We start from the raw sequence: 18,888 nt of genomic DNA, 5'->3' as shown, positions 1-18,888 counted from the left end.
TTTTATAAGAAAAATATTAATATGAGTGAGAAAATAGAGGTAATGCATGGTCTTGTTTGGCAGACAAGTCAGATTATTGTTGTCAACGTGTCAACCTGTGTCTTGGCAGATGTCTGATACTTAAACAAATTTAAAGAAAACTTGAGATTGACAGAAGCAAAGCATTACCCAACAGCTGCTTTGGGGTTTTTGTGTGAAGGAAAGTTGAAGGTAGTTGTGTTACCACTCAAATTGGCAGGACCCATTGGTTTGCAAGTACCTATCAATACAAGTGACACTTGCGTAATGTTTTCTTGATTTGTTTTTCTCTCTGTAGGAGAATAAAATTGGCAGGGAGCATTTGGGAGGATTAGGAAAGAGCCATTTGTAGATGGACAACATTTGTCAAGCTTTGCTTTCTTAGCTTGTCCCTTCCAGATTGTTTTGTGTAAGTGTAGAGCAGCCTGGAAAATGTTGGGGGGGGGGGGGGGAGGGGGTAGAGAGAGAGAGAAAAAAAAAAAAAAGTAAAACATAAAACACTAACTAAAACCACAAAACTAAACACCAAGAAGTTTCACCTCAAGAAGTTTCACCTCAACATGAGGAAGAACTTTACATTGAGGGTGGCAGAGCACTGGAACAGGATGCCCAGGGAGGTCGTGGAGTCTCCCCTCGCTGGAGACATTCCAAACCCACCTGGACGCGTTCCTGTGTCACTGCTCCAAGTACCCTGCCTTGGCCGGGGGTTGAAATAGATGATCTCCAACGCAAACAGTTCTGTGATTCTGCGGGAAAAAAAAAAAAAAAAAAAAAAAAAAACGAAAAAAAGGCGATCCCCAAAGTCCCACGTTAATCTTTCACGGGTGAAACCCTGGTTTTCCCAGAGCAGCCCCAGCAGCCGAGGAGGGGCCGCCAGGAAAGCGGCTGGCGTCTATGGAAACGTAACTTTTGGTTACGCCGCTTTGTTAAATGGAAAAGTGCGGGCGTGGGGGGAAGGGAGCGGGAGCGCTGCCGCCCGCCGCGCTCGCAGGGTGCTCCCGGACAGGGGCGGCGGGGGGAGCGGCCGGGCGCTGCCGCGCTCCGTGCCCGGGCTCGCCCCCGGGCTCGCCGGCCGGGACGTGCGGGCCCCGCCGGGGGCGCGGGGCGGGGGCCGGGCCGGGGGAGCCTCCGGCGGGGGCGCTGCGCCTCCGGCCGCCGCCGCTCCGCCTCCCGAGCGCGGGCGGCCCCGCTCCTGCCGCAGCGCTCCGGTCCGCACATTGGCGGCGCCCGGCTGCGTCGGATCTACTTTCTCTCCCTCGGCTCTTTTTTTTTTTCCTCCTCTTTTTTTTTTTTTTTTTTTTCTTTTTTTTTTTTTTTTTTCCCTTTCCCCTCCCCTTCCCCCCGCTCCCCTCCCCCTCCGCCCTCCTCCGCCGGCGGCCCCAGCCTGGTTCGGGGAGGATCCCGGAGCCGAAGTTCCGCGGCGATCGGGGCTGTGGCGCATCGCTCCCCGGCGGCGCCGCCATGGGGGGGGCCCTGTAGAGCCGCCCGAGGCCCCGGGGCAGCGGCCGGGGGAGCGCCGAGCGAGCGGCACGAACATGGCAGACCGCGGGCAGTGCTGAGCATCGGCGTCTCCGCTCCGCGCTGGGCTCGGGCCCTGGCATGTAAATAACTTCCCTCCGGATCGCACCGGTGCCAGCCCCTCCATTTTCCAGAGGGGATTTGCGAGCGGTTCCGCGGCGCTGGGCGATGTCGCGAAGAGCCAGTTCGCCGGGGGTGAGTACGGCTGGCGCTGAACTTCTTTGTATCGAGGGCAGGCAGTGACAGCGGGAAGGGGCTCCCCGGGGACGGGGGACCCGCCGGGACCGGGCGGCAAACTTGGCGTGGGGACTGGGCGCCGCTGACACTCGGCACGGCGAATTCGACGCCGTTTGGTCAAAAAAAAAAAAAAAAACCAGAAAAAAACCGGACCCGCGTCCAGACGTGGGTGTAGAGGTTCAAGTTACACGCTCGCTGGTCAATCCGAGGCCGTTTACAAAATAAAAATACGGAAAAGGAGGGTGGTGGGTGGGAGAAAGGACCACAAAAGCCCTGCTCGCTCTGACCCGGGCTCAGCCGGGCATCCGGTCAGCGCTGCCCTGGGTACACCTACACACGTGTGCCCGCACATATTCTTTGAAAAATAGGACTTTATATGGTTAACTATAGAACAACTATTTTTTTTTCTTTTTTATTTTTTTTGGTCACTTTCACTTCCTGAGGTAAATACTGGACTGATGGAAAATGGAGATAGGATAATTTTTCTTTAATATTTTGAAGTGTTCTGTACACGCTATTTTTGAAGAGTGTGCCATTTTAATTTTGCATGCTTTCAAAGCATACCTGTATAGTGTTAATTTTAGGTGATCCTCCCACTGCTTTAAACTGTAGTTCTAAACTAACGGAGAAAAATAAAAACACTTTAAAAATAAACTATGCTTCTAGCGCATAATGGATGGCCACACTATCCTATATGATGATTTTTGTATGAGCCGTGAGCAAATAGGTCATAAGTCAAAGTAAGTGTTATGTAACTGGCTGGCTTTAACAAACTTGGTACAACTGTAAAGAAAAAAGTCTGGTTTTTTGTTTGGACACTGTGAGAGGCTGGCTTCCCCTTTTCCAGTGGCATTACTTTGTAGAAGGTTGATTTTAAAAAAAACCAACAAAACAACCTGTGCTTTCAAAATATGAACCAGTTAATTTGTGTAGTGTTTTGTATTTTCCTGAAAAACTTCAGTCTTGTGCCTATTTCTGGATACTAAACACTACACACTCACCACTGAATCATTAGTTAACACTGTAACTGGATTCTTACATAATTGAAAAACGTTCCTGAGTTAGTTTAGTTTATTATTTAACTTCATTTTTTTTTTTCTAGAATAGTGTTATTTGGTATAGAGTTGTTGAAAGAACTGAAGATCAGTATGAACACGGTTTGGGGTTTTTTCATGTGAAGAAATAAAGCAGTAGTGGGCTTATACTGCTGTAGCAAAACTGAAAACAACTGGGCAGACATTTAAAGGTTCTCAGGGACTCTATACAATGCTGGGTATTGAAGTATACACAGCTCCTAAGCTGGAGGTTACGTGCAGGGATCTTTGTGCTGTCTGTACATCATGGTGATGGTCGTGTGTGGTGTTTGATGCTCCTACACAATAAAATACACTTGCTACAGAAAATAACTGCAGCTCCCAGGCTGCTGAGTGCAAATATTTTAACCATCTACTTGTAAGATAGAAGGAGGAGACAAGATAGACTTTTTCTCAGTGCTGTGGGATCAGCTGCATAAAAGTGTCATTCAGTAACTTCATTGATGACTACTGTACATTTGTTTTTAAAGGGTTTGGTTATGCATCCTTTACTACTTTGTTGTAAGTGGCCTTTATTTTGAGAATATACTTGGAGTTTGAGTATCTGTACTTTTTAGTTGCTTGGCTCACTTACAGGTCATCTTTGTAAACTGTTTTATGACTCCTCTTTTGTTTTGTTTGTTCTATGCAAAGTAATACCTAATATTGTGCCAGTATTAAATATAGATGCTTTTAGGTCAAAATACTAATTTTTTTTGGTAGGAATTATATTTAATTTTGTATGAGTATTTTGTCAGACTTCGCACTCAGTTGACGTATTTTTTTTCCTTGCCTTTTTCTTTTTTCGTTTTTTTTTTCTGTATTATTATTTCCCAAGCAGAAACTCGTGCAGAGTTTTGGCAAAATGTTCTGTGGGAGCTTTTTTTTGTTTTTTGAGGGGAGGACACAGGAGGTGGCATTATTGTCATTTACATAATATGCCAGTAGAAGGTAGTTGCATCATGTACAGTTTCTTAATGTGACCGTTCATTAGAGTTGCCTGAAAATGATCTCTTAAGGGTAAATGGCTGAGTAAAAATCAAAAGCAGCCATGTATTTATTTCTCCTTTTGTTTCAGGCTAAAAGGTTCATTCGGTATGTGCTTTACAGTATTTCCAGCCTTACTGTATTTAATTTATTGAGCTATTTAAAAATAATGGTTAAAATATTCTTTTCTCATCACTGCTGTCAAATCTTTGAGTTTTGCAATTCTGGTTTCCTGTTCTGAAAGTGTGGATAGAAAACTCTTAGTATAGAGGAGTATGTATTTAGTGTATACCATTTAGTATAAAATCCAGGGCCCAAAAGGAAGGGGTACTGACTCTGAAGTGTTGTCAAAAGCACACTCTAAACCAGCTGAAAGACTTTTTTGTTTTATTTGGGCCGTTCCAATTTTAGTAATTATTAAAGCTGCTGGAAACCCTGGGATGTAGGGTGTTAGCAGAAAGAAGCATTAAAATCCAGTTTGACAGTGGGCCTTCAGCTAGTCTTTTATAATTCTGTCTTTCCTCTGCGAAATCCTTTTGGCATGTTGTGGTTTGCTGGCAGAATCCCAGCATGTGATATCACAGATATCGGATGTCTTCTTGCGATTCATGGCATTTGCTGTGCCGCAGTGGTGCTCCCTGGGACAGCTGAGGTGAACCAGGAAATGTCATGGAAATTCGGTAGGGAAAGCAGCGTGGCAGGGAAAGTCACGTGGGTTTGGGAATAGGTGAGCGCCTTCTGTTTGACAGTGCTCACGTCTTTGTGTTTGGTAATCTGATGTGGAATGTATTCAGCAAACAGATGTGTCTTTTAGTGCTCTTGACAGATTCTTCTCCTGACATCCCAGATGTAGATGAGTGGCAAAACATTACAGTTAAGCTTTGTCCTTCGGAAATATCTTTGATTAAAAAAATGAGCCATAGTTATATGTGGCCTTGTTAGAATTTTTTTTTCATCTCAGTGTTGAGGTCCAATGCCAGGCACAAGCATAGATGATACCACTCATTTGGAGGATATTTGACTCCTCCTTTGACATAAGGTCTGTTGGAAGTTAGTCATAGCATGCTGCATTTCTGTCTGTCTCTTCAGGGAAGTCTCCCTCTTGTCTGTACTCACTGGTGAAATGTTTGTTCCACAGTAAGTGTGGCTTGTGCTGATGGTGCTTTTGTAATGCAGCTAGAAAAGAAAAGATTTCACGCTGGTCTCTTTGTCCCATGTTTTCATCCTGATTTCCAAGCATTAAAAGGTAAACACTTGTGTAACATTACTTAATTAAAGAAGATAAAGGCATGGAAGAAGAGAAGAGTCTGCTTGTGTATTTATTTGTTTGTTTAGCCAGGACTTGCAGTTCTTGGGTATAATTCAGATTCAGGAATGAATTCTTTGTTTTAGATAGAGCTCAGCGTGTTCCTTCCAACCACAAACACTTCCATATTGTTTTTACTCTGGATCTTCCATTTTCTCTCTCTTTTTTTTTTTTTTTTTTTTTTTTTTTTTTTTTTTTTAATTTTGCTTATTTTTAGTTTCCAGGCCCCAAATGCCCCCATGCTATAAAAAGAGAAGGTAGGTTGCTTTTGGAAGACGCAGTTTAGGAAGAAGTGCATGTGAGAGCAGGTTATTACTGCTTGGTTTATATAGGTTATACACAGTTTATAGTCAACCAGTTTGCAGTCCCTGTTAGCCTGTAACATCAGGTGCCATAAAAAAAAGAGGAAAAAAAAGGAGAAAAATGGGACAAACTCTGAAGAGGGCAGTTCTGGGAATAATCATTCAGTGGGGGATCTGTTTGAGGTGGGATTAGACCAGGAGGAAAGGGAGCTGTGTTTTTTCCAGAATTCAGAAAACCTCAAAGGGAATTCTTATTTATGCTTATGGTTCTGCAGAAATCTGCCTTCTTTGAATCAAATGACTTGTGAGGATACTGAATTTAATACAGTTTGAAGGCTTTTTTGAAGCACAAGGAACAGGGTGAAAGGATGTGATGTATTTGGCAGAACAAAGAGGATGGGGCAGGGGGAAGGGATGGGTTGGATGGACTATACGAGGACGGTGTATCTAGAGCAATGAGAAGGAATAAGGTTGGAGCTTTATTTTCCTCACTTTGCCCTTAGATTTGAGTGGGCAATTTTGGCAGCGCCGTTTTGTGGAACCATTGAGAATGTGTTTAGCATGCAAGAAGACACCAACAGTGGTCAAAGAGAGTGATGAGGGAATGAATGAGCCTACAATATTTTCTAACCTTTTCAAAGGTTACTTGATCTGGGTCAAATAATAGGTGTGCTAGGTGTCGTCACTGCCATGTCAGCCTTGCCTTGTGTACAGAAGGTTTAGTCACAGTTGCGGCAGAAGTCAGTCATTGTATGTTCAGGACTGCCATAAAATAGAGGTCAAGGTTGAGCAGTAAGTACTACTATTAACCTTTGAGAGACTGTTCTTGTTGGAAAAATTTCACTCTGACTTTGCAGTATTTTAGTAGAAAGCTAACTGCACATAGGAAGGGGTACAGAAGCAAGGTAGAGGGCTTTTGGAAACGTCATGGGTTTGCAGTGCTCAGGAAAGAGGAGCCCAGAGTTACAGGAACGTAATCTGTAAGACAGGTGGGAGATGGAGGTTGAGGAGCATGGACTTCAGTCTTTCACTTCCACCTTAATCCACCTTGATGAGGTAGCTTGCCTGTGAGCAGTGCTTATTCTTATGTGTATTTAGTCGACTTTTCCTTTCCATTTCCTTGTCATTTTTGTTTTCACCTTGTTAAAGGAAGCTAAGATTTTTAAATTAAGAAAAATAAACAGTTTAGAGAAGCATGTGAAGACAGTTTTATGCAGCTCCGGAAATAGCAACTATTACAACTTGAAGTCTAGTTCTAGTCAAGTTCTAGGAAGAAGACAGTGGTGGTGAGGAAGCCTGGAAGATTCCTGAGGTGGTTTATGTGGATCAGGGTACAATCCTGCATTAACAAATTCTTGAAACTGGGCTGGGGAGAGGAGTCTGCACTGTATATGTAGTTTAGATATTTATCAGTCAGCAAGATGTAAAATAGTTAGACGCATCGTTTTTTTTTTCTCTGGTATATTTGTCTTCAGATAGTAAAATCCACCTAGAATGATGAAGAATGTTTACCTATGAGGAGTTAGTAAGTTAATTACTTACTTTCTTCCATTTTCAGAAATGCATGTAGGTGTTGAATCTGTCTTGATGCCTGTGGTACAGTAACTGAGATGGTTGTGTCATTTCTCCATAGAAAGTTTTAGAATCCTGGAGCTGAACTGGTGAATACCTACTGTTTCAGGCAGTTCTGCTGCTTCCCTTGGGGATGTTTTGAAATCGGTTGACTCCAGTTTAGTTTGTTACCAGAAAGTCAGAGTTTCTGGGCTGTGCTGTGTAGCCAGGGATTGCTCTGGCTGGTTCTGACATCTGCATTCACCCATGTTGATGGGGATAGTTGGCTGCTGTTTCTCTGGTGAAAGCTGAGAGATGTAAAGGTTAGGAGGAGGTGGTTCCCCTGATCATTGATAGACTTACATACAGTTCACATGTAAACCATCCTATAATATATTTATTTCTTTCCTTGTGGTTGCCTAATCTGCAACATCTGCTGACAGCTTTGCCAGTACTACAGAGGAGTTTTCATTATTGATGCCTCTGGACCTCCAAATAAAGAACTGTCAGTGAATAAGTACTGTATGGATTCATTTAATTATTAATCAGCATGATGGGGTATTCTCTAAGGTACACAAGTCTGTTTCAAAGACAAGTGAAGTCAATAGAAAGTTTTCCATTGAAATAAAATAGTCATGAGAGTAAACATTCATCAGTCAACTAAGAATTCGATAGCCTAGACTGTTCTGTACCTACTATTTTGAATAGTGCCAACCGATTGCTGCTCTGCATGATCAAAAAGTGTGGGGAAGAGGATGATGCAGAAAAAAATAAACCAGGCATTGTGGAATCATTTTTCATTCTTCAAATATCAAGAAAATGTGAGAACAGTCTTCTGTCAACTTAGATTCTGTGAAACAGTGCTGAGCTGAAATCACAACAATTACAAATTGCATAACCTTGTTCTTGATTTCTGTATTATTCTTTTACTGGCCAATTAGTCATGTTTTCCTCCCACTGCTTCGCAGAGGCTGGCAAGAATCACAGTTCTGTGGTGTGCAAAGCAAAAAAAGGGGGCACTTTGGGGTCACTCAGAGAGAACTGGGCTTAGTTCTTCCTGAGCTAGATGTGTGTTTCATGCCTGAGACCCATCCTACTGTCTGATAGTCGATTTCATCAAACACAATCAGTATCTGAAAAACTGATACTATGTGTTAAATTTTATCAGAATGATAAAAGCTGAATAGTTTTGCAGGTAGGACTTCACATCCTGTCCTTGCACTTCCCACCATCTCCTGTTCCAGAAGTTTCAGGCCAGGAGGCATGTAAAGAAGAGCTGATTAGTTGACTTTCCTGGTAAGTAAGACATATATTTGTAGGTGAAGAGTAATAGACTTTTTCTGGGGAAGGCTGTCTTGGCAGGGCTTCTTTGCAATGGAAAAGGCAGTAATGGTTGTGGTCCATTCAGCAGTTTATAATGGCAATTTTTTCTGACTGTTCTGTAGCATCTTCTGAGCATGAAATCACTTCTGAGAAATTTGAAAGATGTGCTGTAGTGGTATAGTTAGGGGCAGAAAAGCAGTGGTGGTGGGGTTATGTCTCTTAAGCTCTAAGATAAACAAGGAGGGGGGGGAGGAGATGGTTGTAGTTCAAGGAGTCCAAAATCAATCTGCAGAATCCTTTCAGTGGTTGCAGCTTGTTCTGAAAGAAGATGTATCTTGAAATAATCTCTCCTGTAATCTCCTCTCCAGTCCTTCCAACAGCCTCCTAAGCCTGATAAACTCATCAGAACTAAACTTTCCGCAGATCATCCTGTACGCTGATTGTACCTGAGCAGCAGAAGTGGAATTTACTGACAGCTCCCTGCCATCCCAGTACACACAGTCCAAGTCAGGACTAACCAGATCATGGGATTCTGCATAATACACTATGTCTTTTACTAGGTTTCCTCATGAACATTGACCACATCCTTATCAAAAGTGGATGGATGAAATTAAGCAACTTTTAGGAATGAAGATGAACTTGCCCATAGTCAGTGAACACCAGCTGTTTTTCCTAAAACTCCTTTCTGGTCCTGGCATTCGAAGATGCTTGCAAATTCCATCAAAAAGATGAGCCTAGTTCTGAAAATCAGGACTTGATCCAGGGTGGGGGACAAAATAATCTTGCACAAAGCTCTCTTGGTAGTGTTCAAGTGACAAGAAGCAGCAAAAAAATTATAAATTCCCTATGTAAAGTAAGGTTAGAATGCTCGTGGATCGGGTATTATTTCAAATTGGAAGGTAACAGCAAAATGTCAGGTGACTGTCTTTACAGAACACAGGGGCTTTAACTTATTTCTGATGTTGTGCAAGGAATTTGGTGATGTAGGAGAATCCATTGGTCTGCTAGAAGAGCTTCGTGTTGCTTAAATACAAGAAAAATAGGTGCTCTTTGACTGTGAAAAGCATCTTGTTAAAAATTGTATGACGTGATGCGTGTCTCAGGGTTATTGTTTTTCTGTGGTAGATGATGACCTGACTAAGGGATAAGGTGTATAACCTTTTTTATGCAGTATGGACAAAGATCCTGAATGGGAAGGTATGTAAGATGCTGGGGCATTTTCTTTGCTTCCTCACCCCGCTGCTTTCCACCATGCAGAACTGAATCTGGGAGCCCACATGAGAGTCTCTGGACGTCAGACATTAGGAACCAGTCCTTTGGAGGAATGAAAGTTTTACAAACCACTAAAAGAAGCTGCATAGTTGCAGGTTCAATTTTCAGAGTTCAGGATGTTGAATACAAGGCTGGAAATCAAGTTTAATGTTGCTAAATACGAATCTTTGGATGTGACAGTAATTTGGGCAGTATGATGAGCTTTGTTGGTTCAGAGTCTATTTGTAAAACAGTACAGAGAATTTACCAGTTTCACAACAGCATCTCTGCTGGGTCAGATCAGCAATGTGGATGTCCCATCATCATGGTTCCTGCTGTGGTTAATAGGAAAAGAAGGCAAGAGTAATTTTATAATGATACTTTCCCAAACCACTAATTGCAGGAGATTGGGGAAGGAATTGTGGGATTTCTGGAGTCAAGGATGATATTGCTGTGTTAGATCTTTTGAGCATAAGAATCTCCTCTGAATGTGTCCAGCCTCTCCTTGATCTCACAAACTTTCAGCATGCTGAGCATGGAGTTCCACAGTTCACCTGCATAGTGTGAGAACAGCAGGCTTCACTTGGGATTTTTGTGATCCTTCTACCTCCTAGTATCAGTGCTGTGTCGTAAGTGTTGAAAGAGAAGTAAATGCTGATTTTGTGATCACCTTTTCAATCTGAATTATGGTTATAATTGTCAGGATGCATGAACATGTATGTGTGGGAAAACCAGAGTATATACTTTCCAAAGATGTGCACAAATCCCAAAGACGTGGTTGAAAACACTAGGGTACATCAGAGAAATTTTATTTAAACTGAAAAAAAAAGTATGTATGTATGTAACAGGAATGCTTTTTGAAGGCAGTAAGAGACAAATACACTCCAAAAGCAGGATTTCTGGACTTGTTAGCATGTTTTGTTGTGGTTCTTGGGGCAGGAAATTTTTTCACTTTTTGCAGCCTTAAGGAACCATGGTATCTTTTTTTCTGATGTTAAATGTCTATTGCACAGCTTAGGTTTTGCTTCGTTCTATTAGTTAAATAATACTTGTATTTGGATAATGAACCTGTTTTTTATGTAACATAAATTGACTTAATTATTCTGCGTAATATGTCTCCTGATAGAACTGGTTATTAGTGAGTTAAGGTTTCACACTTGATCATGCTGATGTCTGTGGATCTACAGATCTTTAAAACCCCCAGTGTATTAATGCTGTTATCAACCAAAGCTGCTGCAGCAGCTTTATTTATTTTTCCTTCCTCAAGGGTACTGTAGCGGCCAGTTGGAGCATTAGCCACCAAATGCCAAGGTGGCTGTAGAGTAACTGCAGCAGCATTTCAGCATCTAATGGACCAGGTCACGTGCAGAGCCTCATTAAAATATGATTAAAGTATCCCCTTTTGTTTGTTCAGTGGAGCCAAGCCCACGCTCTGTGCTGGACCCTCCATTATGTTTGTGCCGTGTGCTTGGAAATGCCTCCTGGTTTTTGTGAGGCTGCTTGTTCACCCCCCCAGACCCCAGCCCTGTCCAAACCTCTGCTGGAGGTGCAGCTGGCTTTCCTTCTTCCTCTCCCCTCTTCCATCCACCGGTGATTAAACATGAGGAAATGAAAATGGTGTCTGCTTTCATTTAAACATAGTCTGCTAAAGGCAAATATGAAGCTTCTGTTGTTGTTTGGGGGCGTCTCCTGCTTTCCTGTACCTCTTGCTTTTTAACTGCTGAAGACTGGGTGTGGGGTTTTTTTGTTTGTTTGGGTTTTTTTTCTTGGTATTTAATTAGTAAGCTAGACTTGCAGTTAAAGAACCGGCATAAATTAGTTGGTAATTTGCCGTGACCACCTGTGGTAGTACATAAATAATGAGGGAATAACAAAAACTTACGACTAAATTAAAAAATAAAAAGGATTTCATTGCGCTTTCTAAGACAAGCCTTCATAGCTCGCCTGGAAGGAGTAAAAAATGGTCTGTTCTTTAGGTTTATTTTTTGTAAAACATGGAAATCAGTGTGCTTCAAGCTCAAAGACTCATAGCATGAATCCACAATTTTAGTTTGTATCTTTGATCACATAGAGCCTTGACCCATGGACAGCATACCAGAAACATGGTGTAGTTGATTACGTCCTATAATCACTGTAAATGACTGGAGAGGGACAGCAGACTTCTTGTAGCCATTGGAATTTGAGCAAATGAAGAGCATTATTTCCAAATCACCATGTTGCAGAGGAAGAAGGGATAGAAAATGCTATAAAAGTTCTTAGATCTGGCTTTTCTTTTGACACTCTGTGAAATCAGATGATTTGGCACTTGTAACTGCTGTGGGTAAGAGGCGTTCATAAGAAATAAAATAAAATGTATATGTGGCAGTGGTGGGGGAGGCGTCTGTTCTGAAAACATCTGAGATGCTGGAAAGCTTGTCCCCAGTGGGAAAGAGAAATTGCATAGCTGGCACTGAGGCTTGCTGCTTATGCTTATGTGGCCGTATTTAGAAAAGGATCAACACTAGGAACTGAATTATTAGAGAAGTGAGTGACTGGAGGGATTGAACATAAAGGAAATTATTTCTATCTTGCTTGTTTGTTTGAGTTTTCCAGATGATGCTCCGTGAGGGCTGCAAACTCCAGACTTGCTGCCTATGCAGAATGAATCTGGAGATGAGTTTGAGGAGGTCAATGCTTGTTCGAGCTAAAGCTCCCCTCTGCCTGGGTTTGTAGGTGGCTGCCTGCAGGTAGAAGATGAGCAGGAATGAAAGTGACCCTCTTGACTTGGAAAAGTCTGGAAAGACTTGGAGTGAGGTGCAGGCTGCTTGTACTGTGTGTGGTGCTGGGGGAGGTTTCTGGTTTCAGTACATCTTGCAAACATTCGTATGTATAAGTAAAGCAAACAACAGCCAATTAAACATAACAATCAACACCACATTTCAAAGAAATTGTATATATAAAAAAGAAAGCTGTCTTATTAACAAATGCTTGCCAGTATAGCAGCACAGTTTATCACAATTACTTGCATCTATGTGGCAGTTTTAAGTTTATTGTGGTTTTGTTGCAGAACAACAGATTATCTAAATAAATTAATTAATTTGAAGGAGGGGGGTTAAAACAGCACTTCTAAGGAGAGATCCAAGAGGAATGTTTCCCAAGTTTTTAGGAGCAGTTAAACTACCCTCCCCCCTTGCTTTTTTCTTCCCCCCCCCCCCCCATTAAGAAGTGGTTCTTTTTGTTCCAGTCATCAAGACTCATTTTGAAAGACTTATTTTTCTGGTTTTGGCAAAACAGTTGATCAGCGCGACTGGCAAGGAACTGCTGTGGAGCAACAAAGAATTTCTGTGTAGCTAAAAACTGTGTTCGAGGCCATCTTGGAGCCGTTTGTGAGCTAGAGTAGAAACTCTGTGTAAGAAAGGCCATTCAAGTTAAGTTGCACGTTTTCCTCCCCAAAATTAGCATACCAGAATACTTCATTGCAGTGTTTAGAATACTTTGTACAAGAACTAACAGTAAGTTGAAGATTGCTAACTGAGGATCTGTAATGATGCCAACTGACTTTTTTTTTTTTTTAATGAAAGCTTTGTATACATAACAGGATGAGTCATCACTGGAGAGTTCTGAAAGTGTTTGGCATCCCGAAGAATCCTTTTGTGTGTCTCTGCTGCACAAAACGAGTATTTTTGTCATGAAACTCTGCCTTAAGAAGTACTGCAATAACTGTAAGCTTTAGAGGGAGGTTTTCTAATGTGGCTTAAACCTTTACTTTCTATTATTGTTTTAAAAATATTTTGGTATTCTTAGATCTTCTTGAATAATAGGATGGGAATTTCTAAATATTTGTTGGCTGTTATTTTTTTTTAAGGTGTAGCTTCAGACATACTTCTATTTTGAATTTGTTTTTAAAAGTATGTAATAGGAGTTTGACTGTTTTTCGTAGCTTTAATGCAAGTATTAAAAGTCTGGTTGTGGGAGAATGCTGTTAACTCATTTTGCTTTATTCAAACAGGGTCCCTGTAGTAAACTGATAGTAGCTTCTTATTTGAGTCAATTTATTTTAAGTACATTTTCTTTTGATACATTTGTCACGTTGAAGAACTGGTTTGCCTTGGTAGTTTTTGTTACATCTCTTTGAAACTAATATCTTAGAAAGTTAGTGTTTTTTTTAATGTGTGTTAAGAACATCAGTAGTTGCTGTACTCATGCAGAGCAGCTCCTTGGTAAAGAGGAACCTTTCTTACTGAGGTGTTGGTGAGTAACTTGTCAGACCACCACTGTATTTAGTCCATGATTTTCCTGGTAATGTGAAACCTGGTTTGTGTAATCTTCAAGTGTATACAAGGCAACAGAGGTGGAATTTTGCAGCTGGTGCAAAAGGGTAGCAATTTAATTTTTACCTGAGATATTTTGCAATGGATGACATTTTTCAGAGATTTTTTTTCCCTGCCATTCATTCTTTAGTAGTATGTTTTCTAAGGTGTGCTGTCATTAATTTTAAAAATCAAATCCATTGATGGATTCTTTCATGGTTTGTTGTGGTGATGGTGTATTTATTAGCTAGTAAGTTTAGCAGTTTTAATTTTTATGATTTCTTTTGAGTGAACCCAAATATAAAATTTATGGCCAAGGAAACTTGAAAGGAAGAATGCAGTTCTTCTTCAGAAGAAGAATTCATGAAGAAGTCATCAGAATTTGTAGGGTTTCATCCAAAAAAAAAAAAAAAAAGCTTTCATAATAGTTTAGAATTATATAGGCTTTTCATCCAAATGCTCTGAATGATGCTGATAACAGAATGCATAAAAACCAAAGGGCTTTTAGTCAGTCCTTGACGAACTACATGTTAATTACTCAGCCCTGTGTGTGCAGGTGTGATGGTTTTGAGTCAGGCTCACAGACTCAGGTATTTTTATTTTAATGTGCACCTCCAAGGCTAAGCATTTAAACAGGTTTGCATTTAACTTGGCAGAGAAAGAATAGAAACATACTTAGCTAATAAAGTTTGTATTTGGTGATACTTTGTATTAAGCTTAGCATGAATTCAGTGGCATTGCTAAGAGATTCTGTTTAATGGGAGAACACTTTGTCAGTGTTGATTTGGGGTTTTTTTTGAGGTTCTTATTCTGTGCATTACCAACATAGTGTTATTCTGCAATAAATTAAATGTTGGGGTGTGCTAATATGGGGCGTATCTAATGAGACTCAAGCCCACATTTGTTTTTACTTTCCAGTGGAAGCTAAACCTCACCTTTTGATTTCATTTTTGGAAGAGAGAAACTCTCAACATAAGTACAGATTGGGATGTAGAATTGGCTGTAAGAAAATACGGTGTTGAGGTGTGTCTGTATATTGAGAAAGTAAAATTGTTGGTGTTACTATTAACTTTGTTTTCCTGGCATCCTCTCAGAGCTTTTATTGCGAGGACCTCTACTTCAAAATAATGTACTTTATCCAACAAAGCATTATTTCCAGTTGTTTACATAAAGGAAGTTTCCCTTATGGACCCTGAACCAACCATATTACCTTTACTGTAGGATCCAGATGTGAAGAAGAAAACCAGTATTTGTCCCTTTATTAGAGGACAATAGAGGACTTTATATGCTTGTTCTGGAGGTTGTAGGCCAGAATGGGGCCTGGAATTTCTGTGAGTCTTATATGTCCCCCAAGTCTTTAGAATCAAAGTATCGTAGAATATCCTTATCCAGTATGCTGGATGCTGCTGTAGCTTGAAGTTTTCAGTGAAAAGGCATTTCTGGTGCAATCTGTCACTGAAACAGAACAAAGATACGTGGAGGAGAGAAGGTGATGAAGGTTTCTGAAGGTTTCCCACCTCATCACTTCTGAGGACCTGTTCCCTGGTAATTTACCTCCCTGTGTTTTGTTGGTAATGGAAACTTTCTAGTTAGCTTTATATTTACAGGGCATTTAAGGCCACGGTTGCAGAGATCTTTCTGCTGGCAGCAGTGACTTGGGCAATCACCTTTTACTGCAGCTGCTCAGCCCTGTTGCTCTGCCAGTGCAGTGCTCAGATGCCTGCATGGAGATCCTGGCTGGGAACTGGCTCCTGACAAGGAAAGGGTATGTGTGGCTTACGTGTTATCTTCAGGTGAATATTTGACTGCTGTCCAAGTCCTATTAGTTTTGCTTTGACCCATGCTAGGTTTACTTGTAAAGCTGTTTTTTCATATTCTTGTAGTAAAATCCTCATGTTCAGAGAAACTTTGCTTTTAAAAGGAATAGGTCTTATCAATGGCAGTCGGTTTACAAATAACTTTTAAAATTATTTATTTAGTCTTTACCTTTTTTAGCTTTGCATCAATGTTTCCCTTCACTATGGTATAGTTTTAAATTTATAATTTTGTGCTTTTGTAATTTTATTCTAATTTAGAGAACTTTTGATAATAGATCTTGAACAATTTTAACCTTTTTAAGTAATATGAGATTTAGAAAGGTTCAAATACGCAGGAAAAAATACAAGGTTTGGCATAGTATTAGCATCTTTATCATGTCAGTAACATACAGTCAACAATTAAATATCTCCTGTTGTGCCCACATCTGTTTTACTTGCCAGTAAATTAAACCTTCCACAAGTCAAGGCATACTATATTTAGGCTACACACTCACCAGATTTAATTTTCTACCAGGAATACTCAAAACTCCCCTAGTACTTCTCAGAAACTGAGATCCAGGAAGCCAGCTTTGTGTTATCTTTGTGAGAATTTTGTGGAAAAAAAAAAAAAAGCTAAATATAACAAAAAAATAGATAAAAAGTAGATTGCTTAACATAACAGCTGTCTAAAGAATTCACATTGTGATGTGTTAGCGCTGAGCTTATAAAGGTGAGAAAACAAGGGTTAATAATTAATACATTTTACTTACAGTACTTGCAGCACAGTTTACAAAATGATAGGTGCAGATATTCTGTAAATGTTTTGTGGCAGTTTGTCATGAGAAATTAATACAAATTGAGCTGCAATTCCATTGTATTTGAAATTGCTTGTATCTAAGAAACAAGGAACGAAACCCATCTGAAAGGTGGGAGCTGTGTGGAAATAGTTAACAGCAGACTTAGGGATTAGTGTTGGGTTCGGCCTTGCTGTTAATGAGCTGGAAAAAGGTGGGAGTTAATGGTATTGACAGACAGCGTGGAGGTAAATGGATTTGTCAACACAAAGAGAGAGAAAATGGAGACGAACACAGGTTAGAAATATACAAAGCAGGGAAGAAGGAGGTTCCCCTCAACCTGCTCTAACAGATGAAACAACCACCCTTGATTGAGTCAGTCAGGCCTGATGGGTTTTCCAAACACGGTGCTGATGAGAGTGAGAATCTTGCAGTAAAATTGTGCTGAAAAGGGCACAGCAGATAAATGAATGGGTTTTTAAAATCATATTTTAATTACTTCAAATACATGGTGAAGATGAATACATTACTGTTTATTTTGCAATTAGACTGTGTTGAGATAACAACAGGCATGTCCATGGCACAGTGGTGCTTTGACACAGAAGTTAATGTTCACACCTGAGTTTAAACAAATGCATCGTGGGGAAAAAAGTGTTGCTGGTAAAATACAGTAGTTAAGAATAAAGCATATTTAAAACTAGCAACGTTCTGTTTTTATGTTAAAAATATTAAACCTATTTTATCTTGTAGATAATGTTGAAAAGGTATGGTAGGCAGAGATTTTTTTCTCTTTTTCTAGGAACTTTGAAAACAAAGTTCTACTCAGAAAAGAGAGGGCAGTTTTATAAAATAGCATTTTCTAGTGGTAATATCTGTAGTCTGCAGTGGATGAAAACATGTAATAGCTCTTACCATCCTAAATAAATAAATAAAATTATCCACTCTTGAACCATCCCAAATGTAACCTCAGCTGCTCTGCAGACACAAACATTGAGACTAGACTAGCAGCATTTACCAGCTGTGTGTAAGAGCTACACTGCACGTAAAGGGATTTCACATTTTATTATGTGGGAGGGATGATGTCAGTTTGGTTGATTATGCCCCTTTCAAGCTGCTGTGATAATTACCTGCTTGTTACCAGAAGTGTCGAACCCATTTTCAGTTCTTGTTTGCTTTTGCTGTCATGCCCTAATTGCTACACAATTTTGTCCCTGCCAATTACTACCTTGGAGTTGAATTTTACAGTGAAAAAGTTATAAGAAGCAATAAAGTAATTGTTTTTTAGATCTTGTAATTTCAGTGGAATATTTTATTATGCTACAAAGTATATTGAAATACATGCTGCTCACTTCTGTGAGACAGTGAAATCCCATGGTTCCCACTGAAATGACAACAATGTGGAAGGCATGACTTTTGGGCAGATAAGGATACTTTAGTGTTTTGGATATATATATTTGCCGGGCTCTTTAGAGACAGGAGCTCTTAGGTTTGCTGGGCTTATTTTTTTTTATTCTTCGCCTTCCTTTTCATCCTTTTATCCACTTCCTGAGTTTTACAAGTTGCGTTTGATGTAGGTATTAGGTCATCTGATGTGGTACTTTATCCATCGTTTTCTATGAAGATGTAATGTAAATGGATTTCTTTAAAGGTGCTGGGCTTAACAGTGTTCTATACTCTGATTAAAACTATTTGTTTGAATTATTCTGTGGAGTAAAGCCTGCAGTAATTGGTTTAAGGACTGGCTGACCAAGCACTTTGTTGTGTTTGGGAACTGTCATCTCTTTGCTTTGGGTTCTTTGGGTGGTCCATCAGCAGTGAAGTCTGGTATTAGTCAGTATTAATAACAATTACTGTTGTTGAAATCTGTATATGGAATGACATGGATGAGCACAGGGAGGAGGCAGAAGAGCAGTTAAACAAAATGCTCTTCCGAATAAGGAGAGGGGATGATGTTGCCATGTAGAGGTTTAAGGATGGGGCTGCAGTCCAGAAAGGAGCATTTCTGGCAAGACATTTGGAGCGTGGGATGTTTGTGGCTGTGCACTAAAGCTCTGTTTATCATAGAAAATGTGAGATTTGTTGCTGCCATTTCAATGTGATTCAGGTGTCCACAGCTGAAAGACTGAACTATTGGCAAAAAGTCATGAAATGGACCAGAGATAGTAGAAAGCTTGGAGAAAACCACTTTGGGGAGGAAGGTGGAGGTGCTCAGTCTGTTTGGTTTTGGGGGTGGGGGATTTAAACCCTAAAAATAAGCAGTAGTTAGAGAACAGTGAATGATTTCTTCAACAGAGAAAATACTAAGTTCTCAAGGGATCCCTCATGTAAGAGGAAAAGAGACAACCAGCGGTTGAAAGCTGAAACCAGAGACCTTCACAAAGGAAATGAGCCTGAATTGAGGAACAAGTGACAAAGGGAATGGCAAAGTGAGTGGCTTTCTGAA

General features: G+C 40.5%; 1 protein-coding gene across 11 annotated transcripts in view; it reads left to right on the top strand.

Moving 5' to 3' along the window:
• Positions 1-18,888, top strand: part of KMT2C (lysine methyltransferase 2C) — a 195,768-nt gene that overhangs the window by 17,279 nt on the left and 159,601 nt on the right. Inside the window, exon 1 of one of the 11 annotated variants that reach the window (XM_069006375.1) lies at positions 1,402-1,731. The exons of the other annotated variants lie outside the window; for them this stretch is intronic. The gene's annotated coding sequence lies outside the window, so the exon portion shown is untranslated. Of the gene's footprint in view, positions 1-1,401; positions 1,732-18,888 lie in introns of those variants that run through there. 11 annotated transcript variants of the gene reach the window in all.

The sequence above is a fragment of the Aphelocoma coerulescens genome, chromosome 2 (assembly GCF_041296385.1).
Source record: "Aphelocoma coerulescens isolate FSJ_1873_10779 chromosome 2, UR_Acoe_1.0, whole genome shotgun sequence".
Classification (NCBI taxonomy): Eukaryota; Metazoa; Chordata; class Aves; order Passeriformes; family Corvidae; genus Aphelocoma; species Aphelocoma coerulescens.
Note: the sequence above shows the minus strand (reverse complement) of the source record. Positions and strands in the feature narration are given on the sequence as shown.